Raw genomic sequence first — 21,579 nt, 5'->3', positions numbered from 1 at the left:
ATGAATGAAAGATAGAAATGTATAGTAGGAAAAACACTAACTGCAAAGAAACTGATTCGGAACTGTGGTATGATATACGATGGAACTTATTGTTCCTATGTTGTTTTTAAGTTATGTGTTTATTTTTGTTGATGTGCTTATGTGTTTAAAATAAAAAAAAATATCACCAGAGAAAAGTAATGTTGCTTGTACCCAGAAAATACCATAGGTAAACTCTAGAAATGTTACATTATAGGTGACACAGGGAAGATCTTACAAAGCTGTGCAATGGGAACAATAATCTAGGAATAAATTCATAGTTTGTTTCTAAAAGAGTTTTGTTGTTCTTCTGTCTTCTGCTATTTGTATGTATGTCTGTGTGTGTTTCTATTCTTTGTTTTAAAATATTTTAATGCAAGTAAGCTGGAGGGCCTCATATTGTGTTTTCTTAGTGTAAAATGATCCTGATACAGTAAACTTAATCTCCCAAGGTTTTCAGCAATGGGCATGTTGGCTAGGAAAATCTAGAAACTGAAGTTCACACATTTAAAAGTTATTCAAGATGGGAAATAGTGGTATATGGTCACAAAAACTAATAGGTTTCAGATGACATACATGGTATACTCACTCTCAATGTGAGTGGCTCATCTCTGCCATACCAAAATATAACAAAAGAAGGGAGGGAAGGAAGGAGGGAAGGAAGGAGGGAAGGAAGGAGGGAAGGAAGGAGGGAAGGAAGGAGGGAAGGAAGGAGAGAAGGGGAGAAGAAAGGATGGAAGGAAGGAGGGAATGTAGGAGAGAAGGAAGGGGGGAAGGAAGGAGGAAAGGAAGGGGGAAAGGAAGGAGAGAAGGAGAAAAGAAAGGAGGGAAGGAAGGAAGGAGGGTAGCAATAGCAATAGCAGTAGACTTATATACCGCTTCATAGGCCTTTCAGGCCTCTCTAAGCGGTTTACAGAGAGTCAGCATATTGCCCCCAACAATCTGGGTCCTCATTTTACCCACCTCGGAAGGATGGAAGGCTGAGTCAACCCTGAGCCGGTGAGATTTGAACCGCTGACCTGCTGATCTAGCAGTAGCCTGCAGTGCTGCATTTAACCACTGCGCCACCTTGGCTCTTGGCTCTTAGTAGGAAGGAGAGAAGGAGGGAAGGGGAAGGAGGGAGGGAAGGAAGGAGGGAAAGAAGGGGAGTAGGAGAGAAGAAACGAGGGAAGGAAAGAGGGAGGGAGGGAAGAAGAAGTAGGACCGTTGTAAGATAAGATGGATCTATGGGATGTTAAGAAAGCAATCTTCAAGTATATTGTCAACTGTAGGGAAAAATTGTTATAAATACATATTATTAATAACAGTTATGAGATCATATAATTGTGAATGTATATATGAAATTGATAAAATAATTTTTTTTTAAAAATGTAACAAAAGAAACCATGAAGAGAATGTAGTAACTGAGAGTGAATGAACCAGTGCATGAGAACCAATTAGATAGCAAAAATACTCAAAACTAGTTAAAAAGGAAATACATTTACTAAAGTGACATGATTTATTGGTTTTGACCTTTTAATGCTAAAATGTGGAAACATTTTACATGACGATATTCTCCCCGACCCATTAGTGTCTTAATGGGAACTAGTCAGTTGTTAATGTTTATTGATTTTATTCGAAATGATAAATTAGTAAAATTGCCTGGTGATAAATCTTACACATGGTCCTTTTCAGCAAAAAGGCAATTAGCTGATCTGATCATTCATTCCATACCTGTTTAAATCCTCCTTATTTCTAAATACATTCACTTCATGCATAACAAAATGAGAACAAGTTTGGAAAGAAAATGATTGGTGTATCCCCTCCTCTAATAAATTCTTGTAAATGCATTTCTAATTTTGCAACACATGCCTCTCATGAAGAAGATATTTTCTGCAATCCCTAACTGGATGCCCTACAGAATAAAATCTCTTAATGTCAAAGCCCTTATAAGGAATATGTAGGTATAGCACTGTCGATTACACCTAGAGGCGGTATTCAGCCGGTTCACACCGGTTCAAGTGAACCATTAGCGGAAATTTTAAGTAGTTTGGAGAACCAGCAAATACCACCACTGGTTGTCCCTGTCCCCGCCCGCTCGCCTCTCCCGCATGCTCACCGCTTGTCCCACCAACCCTGCCCTATATATCTTGCCTTCCCCATGGGACCCAGGTAATCTCCGTGCATTGCCTCCATGCCTTTCCCACTTACCAAAGGTAAACATGCCACCCGCTCAGAGGTGGGTTCCTACCAGTTCGCACCTATTCGGTAGAACCGGTTCATCAAATCTACCGAACCGGTTAGAAGAGGTTCCACCAGTGGACCTGGAAAGCAGGCCACACCTACAGAAGAGGTTCCAATTTTTTTTGAAACCCACCACTGGTCCTTGGATATGATTATTCTACACTATCATGCTCATATTTATAAAACTCAGTGCCTCTGTGAAAGGTAATGATGACTACTGCGTTTGTGGTGTGTTGCGTGTGTTGAAGTTGTTTTAATGCAAACCAAAGATGCCTTTTAAAAAACAAGTTTACATCATATTCTTATGCATGCCAGTGCTGTGTGTGAGGTAATTTAAGGTGGTTCTGACAAGTGTCGTCGGCATCTTCATATCCGGTCACATGGGCGGCAAGCCACTCCCACAAAAGAGGCCACACCCACAGAGTAGGTTCGAACAATTTTTGAAACCCACCACTGCACCCGCTCGTCCTTCGCCTCAGGCCGGGGCCCAGGGATGTGCCATTCCATGGCTCTTGCCTTGTCCCAGAGGCTCCGCTCACTCGCCGTTTGCCTCAGCTGGGCTTCGGCCTTGCCCTGGAGCCCCTGCCCACTGGCTATTCATCTCGGTTGGGCCGTGGCTCAGTTGTTGATCAAATTGTGTGAGTGTTTTAAAATATGGCTGCATTTCACATCTTTATTATTTTTATTCTTTATTTTGCTGTCTACATCCAGAGTCACTTCTTGTGAAATGAGTGGCCATATAAATTAGAAAAATAAATGTCTATGTGTGCGTGCATGTATACACACAAACACATGCATGTTCTAAACCGGAAAGAAGATAGCGGCAAATCACTTCTATATTATTGATAAGGAAGTTATTTCTATAAAATGCCAGGAGACAAACTTAATTTGAAGGAAAATTTATTTTTCTATATGTACCCACTTACTCCAGATTTGAATTATTAATTATGGGAAGAGAGGAATAAACTAATATTCCGACTGGGCCTTTAGGGAGAGAAATGACTTATTATGCGGCTGACATCTTTAAGAAAAACATCCCTTTAACTTTTGTTTAAATGCATATCAGTAATGTCAAAACATCTGTTTTTAAAAGGACTACCTTAGGACCAAATCATTTTTTTTTCCTGCATTAAAATGAGAGATGCATAGGGGCACAGAAATGAAAGAAATATTGTGTAGATACCTACAATTTAAGTATTTTGATTAAACTTCTCCTAACGTATTTGATGATGGATCAAAGGATGTCAAAGGATGTAATGCTGGCTATACAATGTTGCTTGAATTTCGCAGAATAGAGATAATTTGAAAATTTAATCTCTGGTGGCTGCAGAAAAGAACTCTGAAGATAAAGACTGAGCGTGTGATAGCTAAATGTTTGTGTAAGTAGATGAAGCTTATTTTTTTTTCTTGTTTAAATGAAAAGTACACAAAATCCCATTTATTCAGAGAACTAATATTATTTGAGGACTGGTGACAGCGCAAAATTGCTTGGTCAATTATTTGCATTATCAATGGATTGTTCCTGAAATCAGGATGTAATCAACAGAAGGAATAACCTTGAGGTACAGGAGGAATATTGTCCTATAACCAGGACAATAGATAAAAGAAATCTGAGCCTGAGCCTGACCTGTAACCTGAGTAAACACCTAAGACAAGACTCTCCCTAGTTTTCATGAAGATAAAGGACTTGCAATTCAGCGGTTCTAATCTCACCGGCTCAAGGTTGACTCAGCCTTCCATCCTTCCGAGGTGGGTGAAATGAGGACCCAGACTGTGGGGGAGATATGCTGACTCTGTAAACCATTTAGAGAGGGCTGAAAGCCCTATGAAGCGGTACATAAGTCTAACTGCTATTGCTATTGCTATTGGGAGAGCACATTGAAACTTGTAAGATTCTGTTAGTAAAGCCTTATAATAAACAGAAATTAGTATAGATGATTTTTGTTTCCTAGTCTGGTCTTCCTTGAGGGGCTGACAAAGGGGAAGGGGAAGGAAAAGGAGGAGAAGGAGAAAGAGAAAGAAGGAGGGGGAACAAAAGAAGGAGGAGACACTGTTTCAAGGACCCATATAAGGGGAATATTTCTAGCTAAATACCATCCATTCTTCTTTTGGGAGATTTGTTCTCTCTTTTACCCATTGATACTTAGAATTTCTAACACTCTAATATTCTAATCACTGTAACAATGGAGACCTGGAGCATAAAGAACTTCAAGTGAATAGTGTTATGTGTCCTTGCTCCGTCCTTTAAATATTAATAAATATTTTTCTTTTTTTTCTGATTCTTCATTGCTTGATTCTATTGTACCTTCTCTGAGTGCATTGTCAGATGATTTCCCATCTCCGCCGCTTTTCTAATTGAAACCTTTAGTTGAGGTCAATAAATTCCTTTTCAGATCTAGGGAAACATGATTAAAATATTATTGGCGAGTTGAGGGATTATTTCCCATAATAATGTTAAATTAATTAAGCTACAGATAATGTATAAATCAGCACAATGCAAAATAAGATATATATTTTCTTTTGTTGTAAACCAATATGCCACTATCTTAACATCTTCACGAACTTTGGATAACCACAATAGCTTTTCTTAACATCTGATTAAAAATTCAATCTTGCTAATTTCAGTACAATATCTCTTTTTTTCGGGGGGGGGGGGGTTGTCTGTACATGAGCCGAGGTGGCGCAGTGGTTAAATGCAGCACTGCAAGCTACTTCAGCTGACTGCAGTTCTGCAGTTCGGCTGTTCAAATCTCACCAGCTCAGGGTTGACTCAGCCTTCTATCCTTCCGAGGTGGGTAAAATGAGGACCTGGATTGTTGTTGGGGGCAATATGCTGACTCTGTAAACCGCTTAGAGAGGGCTGAAAGCCCTATGAAGCGGTATATAAATCTAACTGCTATTGCTATGAGTGCTACAAAGGAATACAATCAATATTTCCAGATCTTGCCTCTTAATATTAATGTCTTGCTAGTTGGATTCCCATTGCATCCTGTCCCAGTTGCCAGTTGTTTGCTCATTATCTTTAAGGCAGGTATAAACAGCTGAAAAATGGGTGATAAACAAAACCATTAAGCCAATTTTGCCATTTACTTTGAGGTTCCTGTGACAGATGCTCCAAAACAAACTTCATTAAACAGCTGTTTGCTTCATTTCAACTTGTTATGTGTACAGCAGTGATTCATCTTAGGGTGAGCATGATGAGGGTATTACAAATTGGTTATTACAAGGGTTTTTTGGGGACGAGGGAAAGAAGAGCCTAATTTAGATGGAAAGCTTTGCCTAGATATTGTCACATTTGGCATTTTAACTTATGTACCAGTGGCAGGTTTCAAAAATTTTTCGAACCTACTCTGTGGGTGTGGCCTCCTTTGTGGGAGTGGCTTGCCGGCCATGTGACCTGGTGGGAGTGGCTTGCCGGCCATGTGTTCTCTCTCTCTCTCTCTCCCTCTCTTTCCTTCCTTTTGTCTCTCTGTCCCTTTTTTCTTTTTTTTCTTTCATCTCTCTCCCACTTTTTCTTTCTTTTCTTTCTTTCTTCCTTTCTTTCTCTTTCTCTTTCTCTCTGTGTGAGTCTGTCTGTCTGTCTGTGTGTGTATCTGTGTGTGTGTGTGTGTCTGTGTGTGTGTGTGTGGCTCTTTGCCTCCCCCTCTCTCCCTCCCTCCCTCCCTCCCTCTGTGTCTCTCTCTATGTGACTCTCTCTTTGTGTCTGTCTGTCTGTCTGTCTGTCTGTGTGTGTGTGTGTGTGTGTGTGTGTGTATCTCCCTCCTCCAGTGGTGGGTTCAAAAAATTTTGGAACCTCTTCTGTAGGTGTGGCCTGCTTTCCAGGTCCACTGGTGGAACCTCTTCTAACCGGTTCGGTAGATTTGACGAACCGGTTCTACCGAATAGGTGCGAACTGGTAGGAACCCACCTCTGTTATGTACCAACTTAGCGTATTAACATATTGGAATGAATTAATATACACTAATTTATACTGAATAGTTCATGAAGCAAGAGATCCAGTCTGCTATCTGAGCACTTTCCCCTTGGTTTAAACCAGAGGTCCTCAAACCTTTTAAATGGGGGCAATTTACGGTCCCTCAAACTGTTGGGGGCCTGGACCGGCTGGGTAGGTGTGTCTAGGTAGTAATTTGACTGGGTGGGTGTGTCTAGGTCATGTGACTGGGTGGGTGTGGCCAATTTAACAGTCCATTAAACAATGCACACAAATTAAATTTTCTCCTGTTTTATTTGCTTTTGTTTGCATGTTGCTCTTTTGGTTGACTGTCCATTTTTTACTAAATCGTGTTTTCAGTTGTTTAGGAGTCTAGTGGTCCACTTCAGGAAACTCAGTTTTGCAGCAATTCTTCTCAAACCCAAGAAGCTTACAATCAAAAAGTCTCTCTCTGTGTCTCCCCCGCCCCTCCCTCCCTCCCTCCCTCCCTCCCTCCCTCTCTCTGTGTGTTTGTGTGTGTGTGTGTCTGTCTGTCTCTCTCTGTGTGTCTATCTCTTTCTCTGCCTATCTCTCTCTTTCTATCTTCTGGAGGTGGGGGAGATGAAAAATGGCCCCATTTTTGATCTCCCACACCTTCAGAAGCATTTTGCAGACCAAAAATGGGCTAAAACAGCTCATTTTTTTGCTCAACTATGGGCTAAAACAGGCCTGTTTTTTTGGCCTCTTGGAGTATCTGTGCACCCAATTTTTCACCTCCCCCACCTCCAGTATGTCTCTGCAGGCCAAAATTGTTAGCCTTACCTTCCAGGTCTAGCCAGTGCTCACAAAGGTAAATCCTGCGCTCGGCTGAAGAGGTGGCAGGGGTGGGTTCCTGCCAGTTCTAACCTCTTCTATAGAAGAGATTCCACAAATCTACAGTGCCATTTAGACCAGGTTCCAGCTCCCTCCCTCCCCCTGCCCGTCCGCACATCATCAAGATGAAGAGCAAGAGGAGGAATTCTGGGAGTTGAAGTCCACAAGTCTTAAAGCTGTCAAGTTTGAACACCCCTGGGTTTTTTTTCTAAAGGGTTAGGGGTGCAAGGGTCTTGTAACTTGACAGCTTTAAGACTTGCACACTTCAATGCCAGAGTTCCTGAGCCAACATGACTGAAGGAGGAATTCTGGGAGTTGAAGTCCACAAGTCTTAAAGCTGTCAAGTTTGAACACCCCTGGGTTTTTTTTTCTCTAAAGAGTTAGGAGTGCAAGGACCTTGTAACTTGACAGCTTTAAGACTTGCGTGCTTCAAATGCCAGAGTTTCTGAGCCAACATTTTGGTTGCTAAGCAAGAGCGTTGTTAAGTGAGTTTCACCACATTTTACAAGTTGCCCACCCAGTCACATGGCCGGCAAGCCACTCCCACAAAGCAGGCCACACCTACAGAAGAGATTCTAAAAAAAATTGAAACCCACCACTGGTGGGTGGGTAGATGTAGTTGGGGCAGTCTCATGGTCCTGCGCGGGCCAGATTAATGGCTTCAGTGGGCCATATGGGGTCCATGGGCCGTAGTTTGAAGACCCTTGGTTTAAATATTCATGGTGGCATTCTGGAAAGCCTCTATTCAACAAATCCCATTTTATGTTTCTGAACTTATTTCTTATGTTATTATTATAATATAATTTATTCCTCATGTAACAAATATATTTTTTTTCTAAAATCCTCTCCTATCCAGTACAAACCTAACCTAACCTAATGTCTTTAAGCTTTCTAAAAAAAATCATTTGTTGTACTTTATCCTTCTACTGTTATTTTGGTAGTGTTATCTCTTATGTTTTGTTTTGGTGGTTTTATATATAGACAGGATCATTTTTTTGTTATTCTCTAATCCTACCACAATATGGGTCCCAACTGAATGGGCTGTTTAATTTATTCCCATTCATTCTATGCCTGACTATGGTGCCAGTTTATTTTCTGAGAGATATGTGAGTTTTTTAAATATATACACAGACAACCACACATTAGAAATGCAGACGTGGAAACATACAAGCCTCTTCAGATTTAAAAGAAAAATTATTCATGAAAGAGATAATTAATCTCTCTGTGCTAATGGGAAGATCTGCTTGGAAACAGGAAGTACATTCATCTGAGTGCAGTTGCTGTGATCCACACACTGTGGAGCTCTGAATGCACAGGGCTTCTGGCCTTGTGAATTATGTATGTCATCCAAGAAGCAACTATAAACTTGCATCTCTCTAAGTAGAATGTGGAACTTAATAGCCTGTATAAGCTGTAAGCAGAGCAATTACTGTTTGCCTTGTATATTTGGATCAAGGTATTTCAGACATTGTTCACTTGAATGAGTGTTATGTGAAAATGAGCAACGGACTCTGATGCATAGCAAACAGATTCTAGTTTTACATTTAAAAAAAACAACCAAATCTCTTGTTTAAGTTAATAAGCTTAATGTGTGAACTCTTATCAGATGAACAATTATTCTGTGCAGATTTTAAAAAATGAAATATTGGCTTTTTACTTCAGGTTTTCTACTTTCTGGCTCATTCATATTGCCTCTTGGACTTATTCTATGGGTATCAGTATTAGCATTAGTGTTAGCATTAATATAAGAAATCCCTGTGGCCCAGTGGTGGGTTTCAAAAATTGTTTGAACCTACTCTGTGGGTGTGGCTTCCTTTGTGGGAGTGGCTTGCCACCCACGTGACAGGATGGGAGCGGCTTGCCGCCCATGTGACCGGATATGAAGATGCCGACGACACTTGTCAGAACCACCTTAAATTACCTCACACACAGCACTGGCATGCATAAGAATATGATGTAAACTTATTTTTTAAAAGGCATCTTTGGTTTGCGTTAAAACAACTTCAACACACGCAATGTTCTAATTGCACCACAAACGCAGTAGTCATCCTTACCTTTCACAGAGGCACTGAGTTTTATAAATATGAGCATGATAGTGTAGAATAATCATATCCAAGGACCAGTGGTGGGTTTCAAAAAAATTTAGAACCTCTTCTGTAGGAGTGGCCTGCTTTCCGGGTCCACTGGTGGAACCTCTTCTAACCGGTTCGGTAGATTTGACGAACCGGTTCTACCAAATATTTTCTCTCTGTCTCTAGTACATAAAGCATCAATAGGCTAAACCTCAACTTTCTTCCTGTTCATTTCTGCCTCATTGAACACTCAAGGATTTGGTGGGAAGCTGCCAAAATGTGGCACTTCCCACCTAGTGTTTATCATTTTGATCTTACTGTGTCTTAATGGATTGACAGTTCCTAGTTGCTGCAATAATATCCAAAAAAATGTTATCACCCGCTATGTGAAATAGAAGGGTATTTTTAAAAAAATACTTTAAAAAGGTAAAAGTACTTGTGTAGTGCAACAGTGATTCTTAGTCCATCTTTATAACTAAGAATTCATCATGCAAAAGGAAGTTCAAACAGTTGAATCAAGGAAAGAAATTGAAGTATGTAATAAAGAGAGAGTTATTATAGAAGCCTATTGGATTACGTCATATTGCCTTTCACTATAGAATTGAAAAGTAGAGAAACCCATTGATAGTTAAATAGTTGTGTTGCCAGCATCAATGTATATATTAAGAAATCAAAGAGAAGAGACAGTCTTTACCAAAGAGGTGAACTACAAGGAAATCAGCTTGACGTTAGGGAGAATAAGAAGAACCTAGGAAGGGGATATAAAACATTGCAAACTTCACTCTTCATCTCATGCACATTGGGTTGAACCCTATGAGATATTGATTGATTGACTGCTGACACCACTGTTACTGATCATAAAATGAAAGGGTGTGTGATTTTATCCTCTTCCCCACAGCTTCTTGCATGCCCTAAAAATCTGATCCAGAATGTCTGCCAGACTTTCGGAGAAGACTTTCAAATCCCCGTTAGTGTGATTAACGGGGAAGGAGAGAGAAGAGCTATAGAGAATATGGGGGAATTCTATTTCAAAAAGTGCCAGCATTATAAAGAAAGGTAATTGGACTATACTGCTGAGGAGGCAATCACGGGGAATGGGTTTCATTAAAGAGGATAAAGCAGCCCTCAAAACTCTCAATTTTTTTGCATTTGCATTTCTGTTTTCTGTTTCAAGTCCAGTTGAAAGCAGATAAGGGAAAGTTCATTCCTAAACAGTCTAATAGTAAATTTGGATAGCAAACTAGGATTGCTGAAGTTAACTCTAGAATTTATGAAGGATAAGGTTTTGGGCTTGTTCTGGTGTATGGTTGTTTATGGAAACAATTGGAGAAGAAGGAGCCACTGATTCTGGAGCTAATATTTATTTCAGCATTTTGCATATGGCCTGCTCACTTGATTCAGTTCTTGATCTGTCAGTATGTATACACACCTGTGTGTGTGTTATTTTTTTTTTTAAAAAAACAACAACAAACTAAAGCAATCCTAATAGCAGTAGTGGGATTCAGCCAGTTCGCACCTATTTGGGAGAACCTGTTGGTAACTTTCTAAGTAGTTCAGAGAACCGGTTGTTGGAAGAAATCTCCTTTTGTTTTTCCCCACTTTACAGGGCTAATCCTGTAAGGAAGGCAGGAAGGAAACATTCTAGTGTTGTTTCTAGCCTAATCTTTATTGCCCTGCTTACAGAAACTGCCTCTCCAGTTAACCCTTATTACATTGTAAAAGCTAAGGCGAAGCCCCCCGCCCAGCCAGGGCTGCTGCCAGAGTAGGGGGGCCCCCAGGCGACCCCAAATGGCAAAAGTCCCTCCCTTAACAGTGAAATATAACAGTGATCCCAAGAGGTTGGGGTTATTTGTCATTCAGATTTGGAATTATATGGAAATTTATGGTCCGGATTTAGAAACAGATGAGCTGAAAGTAAGGATGGTCTTACTTTCGTTGGAAGACAAAGCGGCCGACTGGATGGTGAGCTTACACCAATGAAATTCCCCTCTCCTGAGGAATTTTGCTGACAATATCATTCTTAATGAATACAAGGTACTCATGCTCAAAAAACCCCATCTGGCTTTATCTGTTTTCTTACCAGATTAGGTGGGACAGTGGATTTGATATTTACCTTCTCCCTGATACTACCAGGCTAAAGATAATTTCTCTGGATGTCAGCCCTTTAAGGCAGTGTTTCTCAACCTTGGCAACTTGAAGATGTCCGGACTTCAACTCCCAGAATTCCCCAGCCAGCATTCGCGAATGCTGGCTGGGGAATTCTGGGAGTTGAAGTCCGGACATCTTCAAGTTGCCAAGGTTGAGAAACACTGCTTTAAGGTAATCCAGGCAAGAAACCAAAACAGCATTAGTACTACCTTTTATTGGTGAGATTACAATTCCAGTATTCTACAAGTCTGAAAGCACTTCTCTTCCTCTTCCTTTGTGTCGCTTTTCAGAGAACCAGAGAGGGTCCCTTCTGAGAGGCTTCCCAAACCTCTATTCCTTCTGTGGACATGAGATATCTCTTGCCCTAGGCTGTGCCTCCTCTTCCTCCTCTTATCTTCCAAGGTTATTCTCTCAGACCATGACATTGGAATAATTTGGTAATGGCAGGATATCTAGGTAACTTGGGAGCTTTTAGAAGGGTGTAAGGTTGTAAGAAAAGGATTTAAGGAATTTTCATGGAAATCAATGGGGCCCTAAACCGCCACATTCTATACATGAGCTCATATGTTTCCTGACATGGAGTTATGTCTCTTTATGTAGCATTGACTATTCTGCACTGCGTGAACACATGAAATACCTTGTCTCTTACCTTTCTAAAATTTATCGTGACATGGTATTAGACTCCTTGACTATGCCATGTCACCAGAATGGAAAAAATAATACTGAAATGACAGGCAGCAGACCAGCTGAGTCTCATTTTCACCAAACTAATGAGAAATAAGAATTGATGGATATAATGAACCCAAATGAAATTTATTACACTGTGAATTCGGTTCAAGTGAATGAATAGCGGAATGATAAATGAATGTTTTAATAGAAAATATAAAAGGAGTAATCAAATCTATTTTTAGTGCATAACTGATGCTGACACCACTAAGGTTGAAATTAATTTTATCCTGGGTAAATTGTAAGCATTGTCCTTTGGAGAATTCTAGTCTATTACTGTTCTTGTTATTATATTCCTTGCAGGTAAATCTAGTCGATGTCGGTAGATCTGACAATGAAGTTTCACAGTTGGAAACAAAGACCTCTCCAAAATCCTGCACGGCCTGGCCCAAGATTATGTCCTGCATTTGCTTGCGAGAAACTAGCAGTCGTATGAACTATGGCTCATAAGTATTAACGTGAATATACTCACTCTGCCTAATAATAACAATATCTCTAATTTATTCCCTACACGGTTGGCAGTGATAATTGGCATAAATGGAAATTGCCTCTTCTTTAAATGTCAGCTCAAAGCAAGGGGGTGGGGGCTGGTTAGAGGGGAACAGTAATCCATTACTGTCTTTAAAACAGGGAAGCTACAAGCTCATATCAGATGGGGAGGGGGGGGAGAGCTCATTTTTAATTAGTGTCTCTCATGAAAGCAATTAGAATTGCCTGTCAGGGGTGAAATATAGAAAGCTTTATTTTGTGGTTTCCTTCCTTTATGCGTTCTTTGTTGTCATTATTGTTGTGGCACATTACTGTGAAATACAACCGGTATGCTGTGAATTTTGGGGTGGAAGGTAGACTTTTTAAAAGGTTTTTTTCTTCCAATTTTGGTACTAAAATATAATGGGAGTGGAGAAGGAGCTCTACACAGCATAACCTCTCCCTCCCATCAAGAAGAATTTCAGTCAACAAATACAAATACATTGAAAGAAAATGAACTAACCACACCATAGTGTAGGTACAATAACAATTTCAAAAACTGCTACGGGTAGCTTTCTTTTAATATGTCCAGAGAGGCTTCTCACAAGATTAAAAAAAAAAGATTGAAATCTTTTTTTGTAACATGAACAGAGTATTAAGGCCAAACTGTAAATAAAGACAGTGTCTCTGAATCCTTCTGATCAACTTCCAATATAACCCATAGGAGAAATGTTGGAATACATGGAGCTTTGATCATATTCAATGAGCTACTTAATTTAAACACCTTAGACTCACTAAGAAGGGGATTCCTACCATGCCACCTAAGGTTCAGCTGTGATTGAATTGAATTGAATTGCATTTATTGCATTTATATGCCGCCCTTTTCCCCAAAGGGGACTCAGGGCGGCTCACAATCCAAGTCAAGGAAGGGGGTAAAGATAAGGGATAAAAAGATGAACAAAACAATACACAATTTAAAAGCACACAACAACCATACCATTCGAGGGGGGGGGCAAAAGCTCTTAGCCCCAGGCCTGTTGGAACAGCCAAGTTTTAAGGGCTATGCGGAAGGCCTGGAGGGTGGTGAGGGTTCGAATCTCCACGGGGAGCTCGTTCCAGAGGGTCGAAGCAGCCACAGAGAAGGCTCTCCTCCGGGTAGTCGCCAGTCGGCATTGGCCGGCGGATGGAATTCGGAGGAGGCCTAAACCCTCTGAAAGTTAGGAATCTTGTTCAGTAGTCTCCACGTTCTTTTATCTTTCTCTACACCAAATCTTCTTTTCTGCCTCATCAATATGCCTTATTGCTTACCTTTCCTATCCTATCCTAATCCACTTCAAAACAATTTAGTTTGCTAGAACCGTATCTTCGTATTATCCTCGTCTGACAAATATAGCAATGCAGAGTTAAGCATTTGACAGTCAGCTGTTCTTTAACGATACATCCAACCTGTCCCGGGATAGAGACTTACTTGTCCTTATAAGAGGACTGCCCGTGATTCACGATCAACTGCTGATGTGCAACTATCTTTGTCAGAGTCTATTTTTTTATTTTATTTTAAAGCCTTGAAAAGAAGACATTTCTTTCATCCCATGCTACACCATTTAAACACTCTGCAATGATCCTTATACACTCTTTGACTCGGTTGTGTGATTTCAGAAATATATGTGAAGGCAAAGTGACAGCTGAGCAGGTGTACTGTAAGACCTCACTGGCTTTCCTCAGGCATTTTAATAGCATGTAATTCCATCCTGAAGAGACAGATCTGGAATAGGTGCACTGTCTTTGCCCTCATTGTCTTTTCCTTTAAGTACAGAGAACCAAAGTCTCCAGTTGAGAATCCCTTTATCAGTCAAGGCCTTTCACCCGTAGTTAAACCACCCAGAGTCATATGCCTTAAACTATGAATAGATAAAATCTGTAAAAAAATGATGAAATGATCCTGATTCCAGGCTTCTTGGTCCTGTGGAAAATTATTGCATCAACCAAAGACTTTTCAATAAAGACAGATCATCTGTATATGAAAGACAACATAGGAGGCAAAATAATGGATACTTTTTGAAATGTAATGATTTGATTAGAGGCCGAGGTGGCGCAGTGATTAAATGCAGCACTGTAGGCTACTTCAGCTGACTGCAGTTCTGCAGTTCGGCTGTTCAAATCTCACCGGCTCAAGGTTGACTCAGCCTTCCATCCTTCCGAGGTGAGTGAAATGAGGACCCAGACTGTGGGGGCGATATGTTGACTCTGTAAACCGCTTAGAGAGGGCTGAAAGCCCTATGAAGCGGTATATAAGTCTAACTGCTATTGCTATTGCTATTAAATATCAGATATAGCTGTAAACCCCAGATATATGTTGTTGTTGTTTTTTTGCTTTTTCTGATACATGAAGAATTTTATATATTTTGTCTCATTAAAACTAAGGGATGCCATATTGTTTTGATAGCATCCTAATGGTCCTTATTTCATAGCTCATTTAATTTTGGGATCTGGTGCCAAAACCTGTTTCTTTTTTCTCCCAACTTTTTCTTTTCTTTCTTAAATCTTTTAATCATTACTGCTGAAGAATATAGAACTTTCCTTTTTTAATTGAATGGATATGGCTCTGGAAGAGTTTTTGGTTAAAAAAAAACTCTTTAGATGAGTAAAAACATTGAGCATCATATACACCACATTATACTGAATCAATCCAGTAATAATAACTTCCACTGAAGTCAATGTGGGCTTCTACCGGTTCAGGTGAATCGGTAGTTAGGATTCTGTGAAAATCCCACCACTGGCTGGCCCTACCTACACTAGGTTTTTTGGCCTATTTTCTGGGCTGGTTTTTGAGCCTGAAAATGGCCCGAAAATTGGCCTGAAACCAGCCAAAACTCCAGTCTGAATAGAGCAAAAAGAAACAGGCCAAAAAACAGGTGGGGGCATGGCCAATCAGTGGTGGGATTAGGGTTTGAGGCGGGTGGCCAGGAGGCAGGGCAGGGTTTGATGAGTGACATCCCCTACCCAGTCACATGACCAACCGGCCAAGCCTACCCAGCCAGAGAACTGGTTGTTAAGTTATTCAAGTTTCACCACTGACTGAAGTGTATATGGAATTTCAGCCTCATTTGTTTATATTGCATCAATTTAATATTCCTTTAATAATTCCAATTTTTTTATTATTATTATAATGAATGGAATTTTACTGCATCAATTCCGGTGTTTGTTTATTTAGCAGGAAAAGGTAGTTATTTTAATGCAAGTACTTTAATAAAAAGCTAAGAAGGCCCTGGTCTCTGAACTCAAAAGCTTCTACTACATGGCTGTCAACATAAACTTAGCGCTAACTCTTCATCATTGAAGAGATCCTTTCATTCCAGTAAGGAAATCCTCTTGTTCCTACAGATTTTCATTTTTTTAAAGAGTTGTATACCGCTTCATAGGGCTTTCAGCCCTCTCTAAGCGGTTTACAGAGTCAGCATATTGCCCCCACAGTCTGGGTCCTCATTTCACCCACCTCGGAAGGATGGAAGGCTGAGTCAACCTTGAGCCGGTGAGATTTGAACCGCTGAACTGCAGATAACAGTCAGCTGTAGTGGCCTGCAGTACTGCACCCTAACCACTGCGCCACCTCGGCTCTTCTAGTTCTGTTACTTTATTACTGTTATTCAAATCTTTTAAAGCGGGTTTTTTTTTCCTGTTTAAATTGTACTGACCAATGATTCTGGTAATTCTATCTACATGGAATTAGGCTGGGGGAAGAGTAAAAAAAAAAATGCATAGGGCTGTGTATATACAAGTGCACATTCTCAGGGGAGAGAGAAATGGGCTTTTCAAATTTTCTAAGCCAACATCCAGAACGCATTTTGTATGCAACTGCTTTCTTAATTCCCTGTTTAACAACCGTTATGAAGCATTTATAGAGGACTATAAAGATACATGTTTTTTATACGATGACAAATCATTGCCAAAGAGATCACTGGTCCCTTACTTGGAATGCATGCAAGGAAAAAGAATAAATTGCTTCAAGTAACAATGTACAGGCAGAGCACTTTCAGCAAATGCAACCATATTTAAGTCCTGGATTTTATTAAACGGCATGAGGCTCCCCAGAGAAATCGCTCTAGCAAGCCAGAGGTGGAATCAGAGTATACAATCTGCATGGATTTTGAAGTCATCTTTGGTCCATCCCCTAGTTGCAATGAAATGGATGAAATACTATACAATTTTTTTCTGACACCAATGAATAATTCCCAAATCCTCCTCTTTTTCCCTCTCTGCAATCAGAAGTTAACATTCAACATTCCTATCTGTCACGATTGTCCAGTGGATATTCTAAGTTTTCTGATAACTTGGATCCTAACTTATCAATGTGATAAGCACTTGGCAGGAGAAAGCAATCTTTTTCTGTGTTTTTCTCTGTCCTCCCTTTTCTGATGCTATAGTAGTTGAACTCGGACAGGGATAAACAATGTATAGCTGAAAAGCCAGGTATGGCTTGCCAACAAATTTAGGTTGCAAGTAATTCCAAGAAGAAGCATCTGAGAGAGAGAGAGAGAGAGAGAGAGAGAGAGAGAGAGAGAGAGAGAGAGAGAGACAGAGAGAGAGAGAGAGAGAGAGACAGAGAGAGAGAGAGAGAGAGAGACAGAGAGAGAGAGACAGAGACAGAGACAGAGACAGAGACAGAGAGACAGAGAGAGACAGAGACAGAGAGAGAGACAGAGAGAGACAGAGAGAGACAGAGAGAGAGAGAGAGAGAGAGAGAGAGAGAGATATTTTTAAACAAGAAAATTGTAATGAAATCTTCATATGGGAAGTGTAATGTTCTTAATTTCAAAGTGCAAATGGGCGTGACCCAACAAATGTGCGCATGACAAAAGCGCGCCAACAAAACCACGGCAAGAAAACCGCGACGTCGAAAGCGCAATTAGGGTTAAGGTAAGGGTTAGGGCTAGGGTTAGTTCAGGGTTAGGTTTAGGGTTAGGGTTAGGGTTATTACCTTGTTTTCGCGTTATTTGTTGATGGTGTGCTTTTGTTGGTGCGCTGTTGTCGGTGCGATTTCAACATCGCGGTTTTCTCGCTGTGGTTTTGTCGGCGCGCTTTTGTCATGCGCGCATTTGTCGGTGAACCCAAATGGGGACTGTGTATATGTGTGCAAGAGAAATTCTTGTCTTTCATTAGCTTGTGAGCTACATCCCTTGTGACTTCCCACATTTCAACAAAATTAGCCAGAAAATCAAAAAATAAAATGACTTCCAAAGGTGACATAATTAAACAACTCTTCTTATTTTGAAGAATTAAAAATAATTCTTCTTTTGAAAGCAACTCTAGAATGTTTACATTCCAACTTCGTTCTGAATACATTGCAGGAAGTATTCCATGTCAGTGAAGAAACAGATTCGAACTGCAGTTTCTGAGCTGAACCTTTTCTGCATGTCTCGAATGGAGGTCTGAAAAAGACAAGGCTATCTTAAAGAGGTGTCACACTTAAGTTACAGCAATTTCCAAAGCATTTCTTCTGCATAATTTTCAGACCATGCATAGTGCAATTGAAAACACCCATTTCCTGCTGCGGAGTGCTTTTGCTGCTGTAATATCTGAGTAGGTTCTTATACATACAGGCAGGGGGGGGAAAACGGTCGCTATCCTGAAGGCCAGCTAAAGCTTTCAAGAACTACGGATTTATTTGAAGCCAATTCAGACATTGCAAGTTGAATTATAGACAAGAGCTTCTCATTTTATCCTGAAATTAATCAAACTGAAATCCTTTTTTAAAGAATGTATGCAAATTCAGGTTAAAGATTTCCTTGAGATATGCTTGCAGGGGCTTATTTAATATCAATTTGAAAGAAAAGTTTAAAGATCCCTTTGGGCAGCATAGAATAGATGGGCTAAAATAAAACCACTGAACTTGCTGCCCTGAACTTATCTTTTGATAACTACAAAATGAGTATAATGTTACTGTAGAAGTCTGAAATGCCTGAAATATTCACACATTTTTACACACCAAATGTGACCTCTTCTCCTCCCCTCCTTCCCATATGACTTATCCATTTTGATGTTATTTTTTTTCATCCCTTTTATGAAGGACAGAGAACAGTTGGAGTGAAAAATCTCTATTAAAAATAAAGAGGAGAACTTAATATGTAGTCATATTTTAAGTCTAACTTAATTTAAACTAGAAATGTTATTTAACTAATGGCTCTTCTTTCTTGTTGCAAAGTGAACCTTTTCAAATTAGAAATGTAAGTAATTTTCATTAGTGTCATACTTGATCATCTTGAAGCAATTCAGTGTATTACATTGAAAGTGATGTTACAGAGAGAGTTCGAAAAGGACTGCTATATTCTGGCTGCAAATATGTGGATGATTGCTAGAGAGCAGCAGAGAGATGCTGAGAATCCTATGTAGCTCACATCGTATAATCATATGCAAAAGATTCTTGTCTTTGCCTATAAAATAGATTTTGTAGAACTTCATGAAGAAAGGCTCATCTTAAGTTTTTTAAAGCTTCATACACAAAGCAAAAACCACACATATTACCAAAAACTTTCTTTAATGAGTAAAATACAATACACCATCCATCCATCCATCCATCCATCCATCCATCCATCCATCCATCCATCCATCTATCTTATTTTTATCCCACTTTTTATTTAACATTCCTAGTATATCTTCCTCCCACTATTTTCCCCACAACACTGTGAAGTGGTTTGGGCTGAGAGATAATCACTGGCTCAAGGTTACCCAGCCAGCTTTTGTGCTTAATTATAACTCTCCATCTCCTTGTTTCTGGGCCAGAAACACTAAACCAAAACTGATACTTAAATTAATGTAAATGGAAAGGTGTTGTGGCCCAGCAGGAGCCGTTGGAGTTGCCACCAGACTCCGACAGCCAGAGGCCCTATGAGTCGGCTTTGGAGGATGTGGAAGACCCTGGACAGGGTTCTGACTCTGAGCAGGGCGCAGAAAGGCTGGTTGGCCACCAGGAGGCGCCTGAGCCTTGGACCAGTGGGGAGGAGACAAGGGAGTGTGATCTGGACATCAGCAGTGGGGAGGAGACAAGGGAGTTGTTCCTAGATGCCCAGCACCGGAGAGCTAATAGGCATAAGGAACAATTACGCAATTACAGGAGGTAATTGCACTCAGCTGGTGGTAATTAGGCTCCTCTCCAGAATATAAAAGGACTGCTTGTGCACACACCCATCTTGCAGAAGTCAACGCAGGAACTAATGTTGGAATACATTATTGTGAGCTTGGCAGGCTGGATTGCTGTCTGGGGCATAGGAACTGACTGGTCTTTGCTTTATGAAATAATTGCATTCCACCTCAGACACAAGACACAGATCAAGACACAGTTTTGGTCTTAGCCATCACAATGACCCAGTTTAAGGAAGCACCTCTGGTTTCAGAATTGAACACTGTGCCCAGGTCCTGCTTGATTTGATTTGGTCAGCTGTTTTCGTGAAGTACAAAGGGTTCATGCTTGGACAAGACGTGGGAAAAACCCTTTTAGTATCCAGCTCAAAGCAGGACTTCAGTACCATACTTTGTTTAAAGATGTGTTTTGACCAAAACTTGGTTAAATAAAGCATCAGTTTGGAGCATTACCCAGTCCTATGGTTTACTTTCCTCCTGCTTTTTTTTTTTTTTTAAGACTGGTAAAATTTCCATTTAACAAAATCCAATTTAATAGATTTCAGATGCAACAAGCAAAATTTGTATCCAATGTCATCTTACCAAGTCACATAAAATAACATAATGGGCACTGATTTACAAGATTTCTATCATTATGCAATTAAATTGATTAAAATGATGCAGATAATAACATTTGCATAATGATGCAAATATGCAAATGATACCCCTTTCCCAAATGGCCCATTAAATTAAATTTGCATTAATACTGGATTTTATTCAACTATACTTACATAGTATATTTTTAGTATTTTGTCCAATATTTGCTTTTTTTCCCTCATAGCATTTTTGTCTAAAATAAGCTTACTTTTCTGTGTGTGTGTGTGTGTGTGTGTGTGTGTGTGTGTTGTATTTGAGCTGATAAATAAATAAAGGGAGACTAGTATAGATCTATTTCAAGCTATTTAGCTCTCATCAGCTAGCCATACCCTTACTGGGATTCAAACCTGGGCTGTATTACATATTAGGCAGTTGTATTAACCACTAAGCCACAAGGTTCTCCTCCTTTATCAGCTGAGCCAGGGAATATATATATATATATATATATATATATATATATATATATATATATATATATATATATATATATATATATATATATATATATATATATATATATATATATATATATATATATATATATATATATATATATATATATATACTTCATTAACCCCTAAGTCCCACAATAAGTGCTCTTTCCTGTGATATTCATAATGTAGACATTATATGATAGTACCTGAGAAGAGGACGTGAAATATATTCTTCTATTCTTGGCAGTTTTGGACAAGAAAAAACTTTTATCTTTCTTGGCCCAAATGCACACCAGCATTGTGATAGGCCAATCTTTTCCATACAATGAAAAGCCCATTGTACTCCTAAACTCCTAAACAAATACTTTGACTAACCCCAGAGATAACTGGTGTGCACAACACAGAAAGTTAATTTATTGAAAGAGTTAATGAGTTGTTGGTGCAGAAAATCATTGGTATTATATGTAGAAATTATCATGATGCTTAAAAATAATTCTTAGTATTATAGCAGATATTTTCCTGACCTTTTCAGAAGTGATAATTTAATAACTGCCTCTTCTTATAGGATTCTTGGTGGCAAAAGTCATTCTGAGATCTTTCTTAATCATATCACACGAAGCTATGTTTCCTAGACCTTTTGAGTTCCTTTTCCACAAAGTTATGATCTGCTCTAAGCTGCTTACTTAATTAAAATTAATAAAAGGGAAAACAGAATCCATTCAAAAGCTCTAGAGTTGTGCTATGTTATACATAATTAGCTGCAAAATATATGCTACCCATTGTTGGCAAATAAAAGATGGGGTTCTATTAAATAGCATTGATTAATTCAAAGTTTGGCTGATATATTTAAATTTTCTTCATGAGACTTGCATGCAATTACTTTAAAGTGAGATTTTGCTTACTGAAAAATCATTACACTATAATTTCTTGTCATTTT

This window comes from Thamnophis sirtalis, unplaced genomic scaffold (assembly GCF_051295495.1).
Source record: "Thamnophis sirtalis isolate CommonGarterSnake01/CBP01778 unplaced genomic scaffold, rThaSir2_p1.2 scaffold_6, whole genome shotgun sequence".
In the NCBI taxonomy this organism is placed as follows: Eukaryota; Metazoa; Chordata; class Lepidosauria; order Squamata; family Natricidae; genus Thamnophis; species Thamnophis sirtalis.
Note: the sequence above shows the minus strand (reverse complement) of the source record.